At 39.0% G+C, this 19,143-nt stretch overlaps 1 pseudogene; it reads right to left on the bottom strand.

The window, feature by feature from the left end:
* LOC127629678 (exostosin-2-like) overlaps positions 1-19,143 on the bottom strand; it is a 54,148-nt pseudogene that overhangs the window by 27,335 nt on the left and 7,670 nt on the right.

The following is a 19,143-nucleotide window of genomic DNA, read 5'->3' as shown; positions in this document are numbered from 1 at the left end:
TGTGCCTTTTACTGATGAGTGGCTTCCATCTGGCCACTCTACCATACAGGCCTGATTGGTGGAGTGCTGCAGAGATGGTTGTTTTTCTGGAAGGTTCTCCTCTCTCCACAGAGAAATGCTGTAACTCTGACAGAGTAACCATCGGGTTCTTGGTCACCTCCCTGACTAAGGCCCTTCTTCCCTGAATGATCAGTTTGTCCAGGCGGCCAGCTCTAGGAAGAGTCCCGGTGGTTCCAAACGTCTTCCATTTACGGATGATGGAGGCCAATATGCTCACTGGGATCTTCAATGCTGCAGACATTTTTCTGTACCCTTCCCCAGATCTGTGCCTCGATACAATCCTGTCTCGGAGGTCTACAGACAATTCCTTGGACTTCATGGCTCGGTTTGTGCTCTGACATGCACTGTTAACTGTGGGACTTTATATAGACAGGTGTGTGCCTTTCCAAATCATGTCCAATCAACTGAATTTACCACAGGTGGACTTCAATCAAGTTGCAGAAACATCTCAAGGATTATCAGTGGAAACAGGATCCACCTGAGCTCAGAGTGTCATGGCAAAGGCTGAGAATACTTATGTACATGTGATTTTTTATTTTTAATACATTTGCAAAGATTTCAAACAAACTTCTTTCATGTTGTCATTATGGGGTATTGTTTGAGAATTTTGAGGAAAATAATTAATATAATCCATTTTGGAATAAGGCTGTAACATAACAAAATGTGGAAAAAGTGAAGCGCTGTGAATACTTTCCGGATGCACTGTACGTGTGTCAACATAATCTATCCAATAAAAGTATTCCCAAACCTGTATATTTCCAAAATCTTAAAAAGATAATCCCATTCTACCATATCAAACTCATTTTCGGCATCAAGTGAGATGGCCGTGACTGGATTCTGATCATTCGCCACTGACCACATAATATTGATGAAACACCTAATGGTAAGAAGAGCTACGGCCCTGAATAAACCCCACCTGATCTATGTATAAGGGATGTCATAACCTTACTTAATCGGTAAGCCAAAATTTTTGACAATATTTTAATGTCAAGCTGGATCAGGGAAATTGGACGATACTCTTAACACTCACTTGGATCTTTGTCTTTAAGAATCAGACTGATCCGGGCTTGTGTCATGGTTGGCAGAAGCTTTCCATACTTTAATTATTCCGTATAAATTCTAACATAAGTGGAGCAAGTTCCGTAGCATCAGATCTAAACAACTCAGTGGCAAAGCCATCTAGCCCCGGAGCCTTGCCTGTAGGCAAGGCCTTAATTACCTCACCAAGCTCCTCCAAGGATATCTCAGAATCAAGAGAATTATTTTGCTCAATTGTCAGTTTAGGGAGTTCTAATGTTTCTACAAAGTTTCTAATATCGTCATCAGTATACAAAGACATGGAACTATAGAGATCAAGATAGAATTCTTTAAAAGCATTATGTGGCCAAGGTATATGTCACCACCAGCAGATTTCACTGAGAGAATGGTAGTAAAAGACTCTCTCTGCTTTATATATCTAGTCAAAATCTTCCCTGCTTTGTCCCCCGACTCAAAAGTATGACTGTTTTGCCCTGAATAACCAAAATTCCACCTTCCGACAAAACAGTATTATATCTGCATTTCAATCAGGTCAATTCTCTGAGGCCATCAGAAGACATCCGGTACTTCAGCTTTGCCTCTGCACATTTAATATTCCCTTCCAACTCCACGAGTTCTCATGCTTTGCATTTTTTGGTGAATGAGGCATACTGTATCCAACCCCTAATAACCGCCTTAAGTGCCTCCCAAACCATGCCCACAGAGGATACTGAGGACCAGTTGGTCTCCATATAAACATTGATTTAAGCCTTTAACATTTGATGGAAATCAGGATTTTGCAAAAGGGATACATTAAAGCGCCAACTATGGGATTTATTTTTCTGCATATGTGGCAACACCTCTAAACTCACCAGGGCATGATCTGAGACTAAGAGACTTAAAAAAATCTATTCTAGAATAAATCTTCTGGACTGATGAAAAAAATGTATAATCCCTACCAGATGTGTTTAAAAGTCTTTCAAATATCTGAAATGGTGCATTCATATACAACGCAAAGAACATTTTAACCTTGCATTGCTCATGCAAGTTTGACAGCTGGATTATACATTTGTGTTTAAACTTGTGTTCCCGCGAGTAACGCGAACCTGTGCATATTTCCCCTTCTCTTACGGAAAAGGACAGGATGAGGGGCTTCTACGACTTGGTTCATAGTAAAGTACAACCAATAGCTGGAATCAAGTAGACAGCATATTTTCAGAACTTACCAGGTAGTCCAACTTCCTCGCTCGTCATTTTCCGTCCGATCTCTGTACATGTATGACGTTGTGTGATACAATTCCGGGTGCCCACACAGTACTACAACTTCTGCTACTACGTCAGTACATCAGTGACATCCAGACAATCTCAATTCTGATATGCTTTCACGACAACGCATCATGCGATTTTCGCTCAAGTTGAAAAATCTGAATGAAGCGATTTCACGTGTTTGAGTCGCATCAATTCACATCTTTGCATTGCCTTAATATTTAATTTTCCTGGCAAAATACTCACTTTGCGTTGTATGAGAACACACCATAATACCAAGATTAATCCTGTGAAGCGTGACTGTTTCTCTAGGGGTCTTACACACATTTGCTTTACTATGATCAAGGACTGAATCCATCAAAAGATTAAAGTCTCCTACCAATATTATATCATGAGGCGTGCCAACAGCTTACAACATCCCTTCAAGATCTATAAAAAAGTCCTGATCGTCAGTGTTAAGGGAGTAAATATTATCCAAAATCAACCGTTGCCTCTGAATTTCTGCTAAAACAATAATGGCTCTTCCTAATTTATCTTTAATCTAAATTTTAATTGTAGATGTTTACTTATCAATGTAATGACCGCCCTGCTCTTACTTCAGCAAGCACTAAAGAAAACATGTCCAATCCATATCTTCACCAATTTTTCAACTTCCTACGGGTAAAGATGCGTTTCTTGAAGAAACACTATATCATATTTCTTACGTTTAAAAAAAAATAAATAACATTCCTTCTTTTTATGGGGTGTCCCAACCCATTCAAATTCCAAGTGGACAGAGATAATCCTCTCATATTAATATTTGAAATTTTGACATATGAGAAAAAATTATTTTGTGTAAATAAAATAAAGAAATACAATTATAAAGACCACATTCCAACATTAGTGCCACAGTCAAACCCCAAGCTTCCCCCTGAACCAAACAAACAGAAAAAAGAAAAGCATGCACATTAACCCAGCGTACGACAGTGCCAACTGCCGTCCATCCCTCTAAACTCAAACAGTTCATGTATGCCTACAAGAGCCCCCATGACAACTTTGCCGTAGGAATGCTCAAGTCCGGTGTTTCCACACAAACCTTGTGAGACAGAATTACATAACAGAAGAAAATCCACAAAACAAACTCCAGCCGCTAGGCTGAACCAACACAAAAAGCAACAAAAAAGGCACCCTGTTTCCTCAGACGGTCAAGTGAATGTTCAGTGAGTCAATCTCGCTTGGGAGCAACATGAAACTCACCAAATGGCTTACTCACCCCATTGTCTCTATGAAGGACAATGCTTGCTGTGGGCATGTAAATATTTTATGGCAATTTAGCCGGAAACATCTGTGCAAAATCGACCTTCCGCCGATGCAAGAGTTTCTTGCACTCCTTGAATCGATCATGTTTCTCTCCCGTCAAATTTGCAAAGTCTGGGAACAAGAAAATGCTGTGGTTCCTCCAAGAATGTCCTCCTTCACTCCTCACCAGCTTATGGCCTGTTATGTTGAGCAGACTTGGAAAGAGCTTGTCTAGGAATTTCACAATATCTCTGCCTTCCTCATGCTCAGGAATTGCAACAATTCAGAAATTGTTTTGTCGATTAGGATTCTCAAGGTCTTCCAACTTTTCCCAAACATGTTTCAAATCTACTTTGGTTGCTTGTGGGTTAGCAGCTAAATCACTCTCTGATGACTCCAGATAATCAATGTCCCCGATTCTTGTAACCAACTCATGAGAATTACATATTCATTGAAGTGATCGATCGACGTATTACCGAAAGATCCTCAAAGTCCGCCATGACCTTCGTCATCATCACCAACATGCTGGACAGTTGACATTGAATTTCTCCTGCCGCACCATCCAAACGGTGTCCCTGGTCTGCGTCCTTGTCAGGGGTATCACCTTGAGCACATAAGTATCTTTTCATATCTCCAGAGCCCAATGATTTTTAATTCTTTGACATATTATCTTCATAGAACAGTTATGAAACAGAGCGTATCGAATCTCACTGGTTTATAACACAAAAATAATTAAACACAAAAATAATTAAAAACTAGCAAAGTGCACAGAGCTCGCAGTTCACACGTCCAATCACCACGTGGCGCCATGCAACTCTCTGTCATTAAAATGTTTTTATTATTATATTTTGTTTTCCTACGAGCAGTAATTAATAAAAAAGTCTACAAACACATGCTTATTCTGTGCAAAATCTACTTTCTCATGTTAACTCATCTATATGATGCCAATGTACAGTCACTTAATTCAGCGTGAGCAGTGTCTGCAAACATAGACTCAGCGCCACCAAAACTCCTGCTGCATATGTTAATATGAGCGCTGGTGAAAAAAATTAATAATTAAAATAAATAAATATCTATATTTAAATATTATTTTTTTAATCGCTCTGCTTCTGCCCAGCTTTGATGTGCAGTGTAAAACAGGCGCAATGGCTAGAATAACATTGTTTTTTTCATCAACGTTCTATCTTGTTGCAATATTAAGTGAATATTTGTATTGGATGTTTAGATTCCTCAGACTCCAAGTATACATGATACAATGAGTAATCAAATATTTGAAGGAAGAATGTCAGCTGAGGAAGTGCCTGTAATGCACATCATGCATCATCTCGCAAAGGCCAACTGTGGTCAGATTAGCATGTATACTAACTTTGAAAAATCAGACTTATATGATTTAAGAAGACTAAAAGCATTTAAATTACATTTTAAAAAGGAACATTTTTGTAGTCCGACAGGAATCAAACATTTAAAAAAGTGCATGTAATCTTTCTGAGAGACCATAAATAAAATAAAAAAAACATGCTTTTTCAATTTGTCTGTTTGAAGTTTATATTTTTTGTGTGAGGTCTTCATTTAAACTTTTACTTAATTTTCCTTTATAACTGTAGTAATAACAATTCCTACAAATAAAAGAGGTTGCAATTTGATTAAAAACTCAAAGGCCCCACAAAATGAGGCCTGCAAGGTTAGATTCTATGGCATTGATAGCCTACAGCATGGTTGCAAGCGCACTTCACCCTCCAATATAGCAGCTGCTGCAGGTGCCCACAAATACAGAGCAGTGGTTAACCAGATCTCTAGCAGCGTCCACCACGGTCTGTCACCATGGACACAGTCGTCCTTCGCACAACATCAGTCAACCATCCCGCAAATAAAAAAACGAACTTTATATGCCAATGGAAATTTCTTTGAGGGGCCTGACACAGACCCTAAAGCAGAGGGGGGAAATAATTAAAGTACCACTGTGACATATAAGTGGTAAGAGGAATAAAGAAGAACACAGGGGTGTGGTGTATGCAAGCTCAGCCAAAATTCTCTGCTCTAATTGGGCAGGCTCCAGTGTGGTTCAGTGTATGCAGATCTTAGCGATTTGTAAAAGTAAATAAGCTTGAAAACAAGACTATTTTTTCATTCCGACAGTCAAGGCAAGTGTTCACTTTCTATGTGGAACCTGGGTAAATGACTGGGTACTCAAATTTTGGCTTGTTTCTGTAAATGTAAATTTGCTCAAAACCAAAGTCAGTAGTATTCGGTTAAGAAATACTTTGTCAAAAGTCCTCTTTATATCTCCTAATTTCTCTTTTGAAATTGATTATGCAGAGAGGAATTCCATCACCTAATGACAATGCTTTTTTGGGGATGGGTATAACCACACATGAAGAGCTTGTTATTAGGTACCAGTATTCTTTTGTCGAACATAAGAGGAGGTACAGGCGGCTCGAGTGACGTTGAGGGATTGCAGACCGTTTCATGTGGGCCGAGGGAGCTTGGCGAGTCTTGCAGCTGGGATCATACTAGTACAGCTTTGGGATTAGTGGAAAATGGAACCCAGATGAAAGCATGGATTCCTGTTCAACTGCAAAGGCTCAGTGCCGAAACATTTACCTCCAGATTCTCATTGAAGCTGATGGGCAGCGATTGTGAACATCACAGACTGGGCTAAAATAAGAGCTGAATTTTAAGTGGCAGGAGAGACAGCGGCTTCTTGCAGATTTGGACTGACGGGAATAGGGAGTGGTCACATTGCTTTACTTTCGTCCCTCAAACAAATGAACAGTGTCTGCCTTCTTTCAATGCAATAAAGGAGGTGCTACAGATGAGAAATGTATCCTTCAATGAAACGCATAAGATGCATACACGTTTATATTCACAGGGTGAAGTAATAGCTGGAAACAAAAGCATTACACTTTATGAACCTTCTGTTATTTCAGCACTTAAAAGGATGAACTGGTGCCCCAAAACAAGTGATGTTAGGAATTCTTCTCAGATTCTTAGTGAAGGTACAATAGAGTATAAAGCATTAATTTGCTTAGCAAAGGCTGAGTTTGAGTTCCCTAAGAACTCAAGCACAAAAAGCTGCCTGTCCTGACATCTTAAAAAGCAGATCTGGAGAAATGTGCTTTCAATTATGTCCCGGTGGATGTACTGCTCCAAATCTTCTCAGTGTGCTTTTAGCGAATGTTGAGAAAGTATTTCATCTCTCTCGTAACTCTAAAGCAGCCAAAAGTCAAATAGCCTCTTGTGGGTCCGGATCCCTCTATTAGATCTCTGTGACACTACTCACACTGTTTACATGTACTTAACCCTTACATTGTGTTTTGGTCCTTTTGACCCAGTTGAATTGTTTTTTTCTTAATCCGATTGGAATAAAATTCCTTGACTTTGCTCACATATGGTATCTGAAAACACAAAAACAATTTTATTTCACTTTGTTGCACCTGTTGTGTTCCCGATCAAAAATGACCAGCCATTGGAAAGAATATTGTGTTCAGGGCCCGGTCCAACCATCTCTCTCTCACACACTCACACTCAGTGTTCCCAGTCAGAAATGACCAGCCTTTAGGAATGAATGGATGAGGTTACAAAAATGAAAAAATTATTGTTCAGGAAACTGTTCAACCATTAGATGAGCACATAATGTACAAGTGCAACATAAACACACACACATCCTTTGAATATTTGACATCCCTGACAACTTCTTAAACTTTCTTGACTCCATAGGAACAAAAGAACATTGGAAACAATATTATAACAATGTGTTTTGGGAACTTTCACATTCTCACAAAGAGTAAGAACAATGTTTTCTAATATACAGAGGCTTTACCTGGTATGGGTTCAGGTCAAGAAAGCCTACCATCAATCATTTCCAAAAGTTTTAAGTACTGTAAATCAAGTTAACAAAAATATCTAATGCAATATCTAGTGAAAATATATTCATATTGAAAGATTTATATAAAATGTAATGGGACGGTAATTTTTGACCAGGAACACCACAAGTGTGACTTTCTGCCATTTTCTTAAAAATAAAAGAGTTTTAAAAAAAAAAGAATTTCTAGTTAAACATTAAATGGTGTGTTTGCGTAAATACAGTATGATTGGCATTTTCCTTACACCATTTAAAGCATTATAAGAAAGAGGTGTAACACACCTAGGTTTCTCCTGGACAATGTAGCTTATGTGGCCATGTCAACGCATGAGTGGTGTTCTGATGCGCATGTGCGTGGAACGGACCAGTCAACTAACATTATAGGATGTATAGCCCTACAACATAACATAGTCTGCAAAGCAGAAAGAAATGAACATTTCAGGGAGTACAGGGGGAAATGGAACAACAACAACAAAACACACTATAAACTATACCAATTTATACACACCAGTTTATAATATCAACTATTGTCCCTCAAGACCGTTTACACAATTGTCGCAGGGAAAATACGTTGCTGTGGAGAAAGCTGCTTACTGACCGAACAGGATGTATACACGGTAGACAGATAGTTGCTAACACAGCACATGTAAACAGGAATGCTGCTTTCATGCTTTAAGCAGGTTTCTGGCAATAATCTGCTTTGTGGTTTCCATGTAAACGAGCTGTATGAGTTGTGGTGAGACATGTGAGAAATGACAAAGAATGACAACATGGGCAGAAACTGCTATTGAACTGCATGCTTTTTCTCTATTGCAAAACTCCAAATGTCTTGGTGATTAAACTAGTTTAAAATCATATTAAACAGCCCATACATTCTAAATAACACAGGCAAAGAAAATAGGAGAAAAAGGAATCTTTAAAGGAGACACAAGTTAGTCATTGTGTCAGAATATTTCAGATTGCACTAGCCTTATATAAATGGTGTAATTGTTTCACAGACGTTACTGTTAATATCATAATTTAAATCTGCATCTCAAACTCAAAATGAATGCTTACTGTTGAATTTGAATATCAATGCCCAAAATATGCAATATTATTGATAATTGCAGGTTCCAGTGCCACATTTTCAGCTGGCCCTTTGAGGGCACACATAACGCTTATTTGGCCTGGGCTGAAATTGAATTTGACACCCCAGATCTATAGAGGGCTGACTGGCAGGCGAGTGGCCCTTCATAAGAGGTTTCAGCATTCTGAAGCTCAGACCAAGACTGCTGCTGGTTAATGCTCCCACAATAATGACTTTTGCCAAGCTGTCGGTTTCTACTCCCAGAATAAAGAGAAATAACACATAGCTTTATAGTACAGGTCCACTTTTTTATCAAGAGCTCCCTTTCAGAAATACAGATATCCATAAATTGCCAAATCACACAAATTTGTATACAAAATGTAAAGCCTGAATTCCACATCAAATCACAATATAATGGAAAATTGACCATTTTCAGTAAACACGACTGTCCTGTTCTTAAAAAAAGAGAACATGAGAACAGAACATGAGAACAGTGGACACTATTACAATCATGCCCAACACTGATTCTGCACTTTGCCTTGAGTAAAAGCCTATTCAACCCAAGTCCAAATTTATAGCATGAAACACATGCATCTTTTCAAGCATTTACATCTGTCAACATGCCTCAAAAAAATTGCACTAATCTTTATCTCTTTAAAAAAAAGCCTTATACATACAGTACGTAACTAAATGAATAGTACTTTTAAAGTCTGATATAAAAAAATGTATTCAGTAGCCACATCAAAGCCATTTTGTTTGACAGTACATGGTGATGTGACTAGTCGAGTACTACTAACTTTAAAAGTGACCAAAACGGATATTACAACACAGGAGGATTGTTCCATTCTTCATTAGGTGCGAGCTGCATATGGATAGATGTGATCGTTAATGATCTGGAGAGTTGTCATGCCAATAGCCTTCATGGAGCTGAAGTACGCTTCCCAGAACCAGTGGGCCTAGGAAACAATAAATGACATGGAATTTCAATTTTTTTGGGAGAGCACTAAAACACAGACAAACTGAAAAACAGCAATATCACACACACCCACATTACACACACACACACACACACACACACACACACACACACACACACACACACACACACACACACACACACACACGTGAAAGATGCCTTTCGGATCCCTGTACTCCCACCATCCTGCTCGTGCCTTTATGACCCCTACACACTTTCAAAGGCAAAACAGCCCATTAAAGCCTGATGACATGACTACAGGGACCATTCCGGACTGTTATGAGCCCTTTAGACTATCAGTCTTTTAAAATGTTTTCACTCAAATGGCACTGAGGTAACAGCTAAACTTTAAGGGCAAAGGTCATGTAATTTTACACCATACTAGCACAGAGACGTGCTCCAATGTAATGCCAATTTTGCTAAATTACAAGCCTTTTGAAGCCATACAACAACTTTGAGTGAGGAACAGACACGTTTTTTTTTAGAGTAGAGTAAATGATGACAGAATTTTCCTTTTAGGATGAACTAATCCTTAAAAAAAATGCCCTAGGAATGATCCATGATAAAAGTTCCTCACATTTTTTTTTTTTTTTTTAGACAATTCTAGTTTGGGTCTTCCGATTTCTACTGTTTCTACTGTTATCAGTTACTAAAAAAATCTGGTATCTGGTCTAACTTCAACCTGACTGTAAATTTAGCAATACCTTTGTGTAAACTATATTATTCACCAATTAAAATCATAAATAATACCTAAATAATCTGTCACTGCAAGGACACACAGACTTTACCCTCCGCTGCCGATCCATTAACAAACCCAAAGCTCCAGCAGTGAGGGGTGAGGAGCACATAAGAGTTAATTACCCATAAAACAGTGCTATCTCCAGCTAGGAGGCGCCATGCCGCAGTGACCCAGCTCCACCATTCCTGGTCCTGCATGACCCTGCACTCTTTAACAGGGACAACCAAGTGCATGCTGGGGGCAGCCTCATTACCTGGCCTGACCGCAAACGGTGTCAGACTACACCCAACTACAAAGAGTCAAATGAGACAGGCTAAGTTTTAAAAAGAAAGAATAATGGCTGTGCTACACTTTGCCAGGCCAATTACTGAACGATTCAGACCTCTAATGGTCTTTGCATTAACAAAGTGATGATTGCTAGCAAATATGAATGGTTCTCCCAAAATTGAATTCTGTCAAAATGTACATTCCCTCATGTAATTCCAAACTCATTTGACTTTCTTTCCTTGCAGAACACAAAAGGATCATTTTTTTATGAATATCCAGCAACATCAATTCAATGCAATGGCAGTTGATAGCAACTAATTTCAAAGTTTAAAAAAGCATCATCAAAGCTTGTGCATAATATTTCAAATATTCTGAAGCCATACGATAAACAACCCAAAACGTAAGTAATGTTTCAGTGACGTCAGTTATCTTATTCATGAGAGCCTTGAGAGAAGCAAAGTGGCCCACATTTTCAAGTGAGAACTATACAACGCAAGTTCTCGCAATAATACTATTATGACAGAATGTAACATTTTTGGGGGAACTACTCCTTTAACCAAAGGTATCTAACTATTCAAGCTCCCCTAACTTAAATGAGTTCAACACACCCCAGCAATGATATTTCAGTTGTCTTTTGCAGTGCAGCACATCATTTTATTCACTGATGCCTTTGTTGTCATATTGCCAACATAGAACTCAGTGAAGCACATTAGACAAGTGCGGTCACGCCTCCTTCCCCCGGCCCCTACGGGCCTGGCCCTAAAACACTAAAGAAATATAACTACACAAAAACAGCTTTTCTTTTCATGGAGAGGGGAAGAGGATTCAAAAAGACTTTCTGATCCCAGGGGAGCGCAGTTCCCCATAAATCAGCTTTTGATGAAAGTTTCTTTCCGACCAGGAGGAGGCAGAAAGAAAACCGCACCCACCAGGCACTGAATCCGCCCCATTCGAGCGCTTGCAAGAATTTTTATGAGGAGAGAAGAGACGGAGTCTCATGAGACAAGAAAGCACTGACTGCTCATCTGACACACTTAAGGTTCTTCATACGCTAAAGTTCTTTATACACTTTTGAATATACCCAAAACATTCCTCGAACTAACATTCATATTATGCATAACACTGGTTTTATATAAAATACTATATTTGCTGCTATAATAACTGCCATTCTAATAAATAATATCATCCTTCTATGTGCTAAAAATGCTACATGACAACTTGGCGAAACAAATGAGGGCTGTCACAAGTATAACACGCACACAAACTCATCAGCGACATCCATGTTGCGGATCTGAGTGTCTCCAGCAGTCCCCCATCACTGCAATCTTTAACATGGGTTCAGACAGGATTACAGCAGCATGATGCTACTGCACTCAAACTGAAAAGCTCATACGCTAACCTCTTTAATGAGACACGTATGTGATCTATTCTAGGAAGATACCCAAGCAATGCTCTAGGGAGTCATCTCAGCACACTATATAGGGCAGGAAGCCAGACTGAACCATGGTTAAAGGAATATGTCATTAAAAAAATGAAAGTTTTGCCATAATTTACTCACCCTCAGGTTCTTTCAAACCCACATGACTTCTTCCATGGACACTAAAGGAAAGAGTTAATGAGAGATGTAGTGATGTCTGATTTGTTCTTTTGAGTCAGCACATTTTCAACAAATCGGATTATCCCGTTTATGATTGGTCTAAATTATTTGTTCACAAATCATTCTGATTCGGTTCTTGAGATCTCGCTGGTCATAGTGGTTAAAAGCTCACTGCAGGGGAAGTCTATCAGTGAATCCTTAAATTTAATACTTAAAGGAATAGTTCACCCAAAAATGAAAATTCTCTTATATCATTTACTCACCCTCATACCATCCCAGATGTTTATGACTTTATTTTTTTTCTGCAGAACACAAACAGACATTTTTAGAATAATTTTTCAGTTTTGTAGGTCCATACAATGCAAGTGAATGGTGAATGTGTCCTTTATGTGATTTTTGGAGCTACAAAGGTCTGATCAACTTTCACTTACATTGTGAGGCCTAACAGAGCTGAGATATTCTTCAAAAATCTTTGTGTTCTGTTGAAGTAAGAAAGTCATGCACATCTGGGATGGCATGAGGGTGAGTAAATGATGAGAGAATTTTCATTTTTGGGTGAACTCTCCCTTTAAATTTCAGTGTATTCTTCACGTAAATCTATCGTATGACTTCTGAAGACTTGTAATATAGCGCACAAGTCACATAGACTACTTTTGATACTTTTATGGTGATTTTACTGTGTTTTTGAGTCCATTTTGAAGCTTCAATGCTCCAATGCCAATTCATTTTAATTGTACTGGAAAAGCAACCAGCAGCTACATTCTTTAAAAATTCTCCTTCGTGTTCCTCAGAGGATAGAAACTCATAAAGGTTTAGACTAACATTGCGGGTGAGTAAATGTTGACAGAATAAACAATTTTGGGTGAACTAATCATTTAATATTTTGCAGCTATGTAGCACTCTTCTAACAAACTGATTGACCAAATTTAAGTCAGTGCTCCCTAATAAGAAGAAACTATCAGTGAAAAAGTGTTGTTGAATCATGAGTCATGACAAGGTTAAAGTCTTAAGGATCGATGACTTGAGGAGAGTCGATGAAATGTCGAATCTTTCAGAAACTCCCTGCTGTGTGAGGCTGGTCTTAGAGATCACACAGTAAATAAGTTGGTTGCTCCCTCTATTGGTCAAAATGCAAGAAAGTTTGACACTTCAAAATGTCATACACTAAGAGCTGTTTTCTGTAAAGATCAATAACAAAGTAGCAGGATTTTATTTTTTAATCTAAGTAAAGTATATTTCAAAGACCAGTTCTTTTGTACAATGGCAGAGATACAATCGGTCTACTGTCTGGAAGTATAGGGTAGTAAGAAAGGAGTGGATCAAGATGTGTTCAAGTGTGGGCTGATTTCATACTGGCTTCGTGCCATGTCATAGCTCCAGAGCAAGATGTGTTTCTGCACACAAAGTCCTAACACTACCCCGATACCTGTCTAACTAAGCTACAACATTACCCTCACACACAAGAGGAACACAGAATTGTCCAGCATCAAGATGAAGAACTTATTAAAGAAGCCAAAGCCAATGGAGTAAGTATCCTATGATTATTAATTATGGTTATATTATTCAACATGGCCAATCAAACATAACTTACAGAGTGGAACCAAAACATATATTTTTACATTTATTCCATGTTAAGTCCAAGAAAGCAGTTGAAGTATGGAAAAAAATTTAAGTGTGTGGTTAAAAATTGGTTTGGATAAAGATACATCACTAATACTCAAATGAGTTTTCATCATGATTTACTATAGCAGGAGAAATCTCATCTTAAGAAATTCAAAAGCACACACTTGCAGGAATATTATTTTTGGCATTAACCCACCTGTCTGAAGGTTATTTTCATAGTGGAGCTAGCACTCCATTGAAAGGAAAAAAGAATGTCTGCAGAGTAGAAGAGAGGTTGTGGCTCATTTAACCTCACCTTCACCCAATATTAAACCTGAGAGCGTTGCTTGCACTTACTCTCAGAGTGACTCAGCTGCTATTGAACGCAGCAGCCATCGGTTTGGACAACATTTGGTACCGTTTAGCAACTGTGACAGTGGGTTGAGGGTTGTTGGACTGTTTTTCACAAATAGCTCTGGGTGTATTTGTAATTCCGCTCAAACTTAAGCAGTAAGAGATGGATTTAATTTTACAAAAGAAAGTGTGTTTTTTCCAGCCCTTGAGTGATAAAATGACCCATCGACCACCATGATGGTCAGCCGTTGCTTATTTTGGTAACACACAATGCAAATTTCTCAATGGTGAAATCACATTCTTACCGGTCTCTGCATCTCCTCCACCGGTCTGTGAGGGATACTCTTTAAAATCATATACATCTCTGGCAACTTCTCTTCTGGAATGTCAACAGATGCCCTGCAAGGACACAAGTACAACTGAAACATAATTTCATATAGAGGTCTGCGTGGAACTGTTTTTTCCATCCCGCTCCCACAAGTTTCTATATCGCACCAGCTAGCTCCCGCTACATTTTTCTCCACATCAAACCACTAGGGTTGCAGCGGTATACCGGTTTCACGGTATACCACGGTTTGAAATTTGATGGTTATCATACCATGTACATTTGCTTATCTACGGTATTGAGAAAAAAATGCAACCGGACAGAGAATCTCACATGCGCGTGCGCATGTCCTTTCCTCCTTGTTTGCCTGTCAGACTCGTCAACTTGCGACACACACACACGAGGGGAGGGGGTCTGAAATGAGTATGTAAGTAAGTTAAAGCAGTGTTTCTCAACTGTCTATTCGGACTGGGTCGCGGACAGCAGGGAAAGAACAATGCCATGTTCCTCCCATTGAAGATATTTCGGCGGCCGCCCAAGGTATAGACTATTTAGGACAGTCTGGCAACCATGCACGTCTCGCTGTCCCCTTTGAACAAATTTAGCGACCTGTAGTGCAATATTCTGCTCAAGGAAAAGTGTTATATGGCTACACTGTGTCCATTCTTGAGGCTGCTTGTGATGTTTTGTGCTACTAATTTTGCAGGTAAACCTTCTCAGTGATAAATATAAAAGTAGATCTCGGCATCATTGACACAGGGAGGGGTAATCATTGACATGCGAGCAAAAGCAAGCCTTAGACAAATATGTAAATTAAATATGTAAAAATTAAATATTTTTTATTTGTGCAATTTAGAAATGTTGAATTACCTTCGCACCTGTATGCAGTAACTCTTGCAGTAATCATTTATCATATTCATGCAGATGCGTTATTCAGTTGTGCTGAAACCATCGAGGAGACCCGCATCATGACTCTTTTAGCATGTAAACGGGTATATGCCCATATTAGAATTTCAGCATCTTATAATGATTTCTGAAGGATCATGTGACACTGAAGACTGCAGAAATGATGCTGAAAATTCAGCTTTGATCACAAATTGAATTTTACAATATATTCATATAGAAAACTGTTCTTTTAAATTGTAAAAATAGGTCAAACAATGTTGTTTCTGTATTTTGGATCAAATAAATGCAGCATTGGTGAGCAGAAGAGACTTTTAAACGGTAGTGTAGGTCTAAAATTAAGTAAAGTCTTTATTTAAAGAAAATGTATAGTCAGATTACTTACAAAATTTGATTATTAAGTCTCCTCACATTCATTCTGTTTCTGTCACATTCCTCATTGATAGGCCCAGGGGAGGGTCTTTGTCTCCTCAGTTCTGAATTACATCAATATTCATGATAGTTCACGCCTCCTCGCATATGTCCTTTCTAACACTAAACGTGTCTTAAAAAAGTGAAATTACTATATTGATTTATATGAATGAGTGATCAGGATGTTTTTCACATTATTTTGAAGCAAAAACTCTAGGCTACAAGATCCAGTTCTCAAAATTCTTGTGGACAAATGTTTAGTATGTGTTATATGGCCTTATTTCAATTACTTAAATGTAATTTTTTTTTTTTTTTTCAAAAACCATGCATCAACTTTATTTTCTCAAAAATACAAACATGTACACACATTTTGCTCACATGTTATTGTAGCCCAGTATTCAGTTTGTGCTGAATACAGTGTTATCAGACTTTAGACATTAATATGTTTTTAAGCAACTGAAAAAAGCACATATGTCAAGGCATGTCAAAACTTCTCCAGGGCCCAGAACACCCTCAGACCCCAGAGGGTTAACTTTACTTTTGCCTGCACTTTTACCTTTTCCAGTCCAGCACTTCAGAGAAAGGTAGAATATAACCATGATGACAAGGTCACATCCGGCCTGCAGCATGTCACTCAGAGTGGCCTGGCCAAGACGGGCCCCACGCAGAACCACACAGAATGAAGACTCCTAAAGAACAGACAGGGGACGCATTTGTTATCTCTAATAATGATACACTCCCAGATCTTTCCAGTCATGCAGTAACACAGATAGTATTGTGATCTAGGTGTGTGGTGTGCATGAGAGGATTGTAATGAAAGGTGCAAAGAGTCTAGAGGGGCTTTGTGCTGAAAGGGAGAGGGGTGCTCTCCTCCACTCCTCCCCACTGTGGAACATCTCCCAGATGTGTTTCAGCACCCAGCCTAGATGATAAGCATACTTCCTGTCTAGACAGGGCTGGATAGGAGTGGAGCGTGGTGGACAAGTACAGAGATTGTTTCAACTGCTTTCACCAACACAGAAATGTGTTGTGGTGGCAAAAATCGCGGCTGGTTGGGCTGCAAATTTTAAATCTCTAACATCTTTTAGTCAAACTGCATGACAGGTTTTATTTACACAACAATTATGTCTCAGTTGTATCAGCTCATATGTACACTGCAGTGCAATGATGAGAATCAATCACCAAAATTCTCGATTATTGAGTTATTATCAATGAATCTGGTCTTGTAGTTCAGATAATGTATGCCAACTGAAAAGCGTTTTAATATTCAGGTGTGAAATTATTCTTGTATTGGTGAAAATGCTAGATGTTCTAGTGTATTTGCTTAAAGGGTTTGTTGAACCAAAAATGAAAATTCTTTCATTATTCACTTACCCTGATGCCATCCAAGATGTGTATGACTGTCTTTCTTGAGCAGAATACAAATTAAGATTTTAAGAAAAATGTTGAAGCTCTGTGGGTCATTATCATGTAAGTAAACATGTTCCATCAGGCAGCTGGCTATTTGATGGTCAAAAAGGCATATTTAGGCAGCAAAAAAGTAATCCATGTGACCAATTAATGTCTTCTGAAGCAAATCGATAGGTTGGTATAAGAAATAAATAGATAATTAAAACTTAATTAACTTGAAATAAAATCACTTCCTGCCAGCAGTCAACACATTAGTGACGTAAGTGCTATGGTGAATTCACACGAGAAGTTGGAAGCGCGCGCTTTGTATACAAGGGAGGAACGAACGTCATGCAAGAGTTAGGTCATTTCAACAGAAATACAGCGCTGGGTGGAAGCAAAAATTTTAACTTAAAAACATTTAATTATCAATTTGTTTCTTACACAAACCTATCGATTTGCTTCAGAAGACATTAACTAATCGACTGGAGTCATGTGGCTTACTTTTATGCTACCTAAATATGCCTTCTGGACTGTCAAATAGCCAGCAGCATGATGGCCCCTGTTTACTTACATAAAGTATTTCATAAAGTATTCAGACCCCTTCAGTTTTTTCCACATTTTGTTATGTTGCAGCCTTATGCTAAAAAGCTTTAAATATTTTTTTCCACATCAATCTACACTGCATACTCCATAATGACAAAGAAAGAGCTGCAGTTGGGATAGAGACATCGGGAGAGAGAGAAACAACAATGCTGTGTATGTTCATCAATGTTTTATGTCTGTGTTTTGTTTAATAAATGTTGAATGTTGGATGTGCACTCGGGTCCCGCTTCCTTCTTACCAAGACAAGAGGAGATCTTTTACAATCACCTTTCACCCTTAACTCAGTACTTAAAAGCACCTTTGGCCATGATTCCAACCTCCAGTCTTTTGGGGTATGATGCGACAAGCTTTGCACACCTGGATTTGGGGAATTTCTGTCATTCTTTTCTGCAGATCCTCTCAAGCTCTGTCAGATTGGATGGGGAGCCATTTTCAGGTCTCTCCAGAGATGTTCAATTGGGTTCAAGTCTGGGCTCTGGCTGGGCCACTCAAGGACAGTTGTCCCTCAGCCACTCTTGCATTGTCTTGGCATTGTTATTATGGTCATTATCCTGTTGGAAAGTGAACCTTTGGCCCAGTCTGAGGTCCTGAGTGCTCTGGACCAGGTTTTCATTAAGGATATCTATGTATCTTGCTGCAAACAGCTTTTCTTCAACCCTTACTAGTTCCCCAGTCCCTGACGCTGAAAAACACATGCTTCACAGTTGGGATGTATTGGCCAGGTGATGAGTGGTGCCTGGATTCCTCCAGACATGACAGTTCAATCTTCAATTCATCAGACCAGAGAATCTTGTTGCTCACAGACTGAGAGTCCTTTAGGTGCTTTTTTGCAAATTACAAACAGGCTTTCATGTGTCTTGTACTGAGGAGAGCCTTCCGTCTGGCCAGATTGTTGGAGTGTTGCAGTGATGGTTGTCCTTCTGCAAGTTCCTGCCATCTCCAAACATGATCTCTGGAGCTCAACCAGAGTTGTCATTGGGTTCTTGGTCACCTCCTCTAACCAAGGCCCTTCTCCCCCGATTGCTCAGTTTGGCAGGGCAGACAGCTCTAGGAAGAGTCCTGGTTGTTCCAAACTTCTTCCACTTAAGAATGATGGAGACCACTGGGCTCTTAGGAACCTTCAATAAAGCCAAAATGTTTTGTAGCCTTCCCCAGATCTGTGCCTCGACACAATCCTGTCTCTGAGCTCTGCAGGAAGTTCCTTTGACCTCATGGCTTGGTTTTTGCTCTGATATGCATTTTCAGCTGTGAGACCTTATATAGACAGGTGTGTGCCTTTCCAAATCATGTCCAATCAACTGAATTTATCACAGGTGGACTCAAATCAAAGTGTAGAAACATCTCAAAGATGGTACAGAGAAACGTGTGCATCTGAGCTAAATTTCAAACATCATAACAAAGGGTCTGAACACTTATGTCAATGTA

This window comes from Xyrauchen texanus, chromosome 1, assembly GCF_025860055.1.
Source record: "Xyrauchen texanus isolate HMW12.3.18 chromosome 1, RBS_HiC_50CHRs, whole genome shotgun sequence".
Lineage (NCBI taxonomy): Eukaryota > Metazoa > Chordata > Actinopteri > Cypriniformes > Catostomidae > Xyrauchen > Xyrauchen texanus.
Note: the sequence above shows the minus strand (reverse complement) of the source record. Positions and strands in the feature narration are given on the sequence as shown.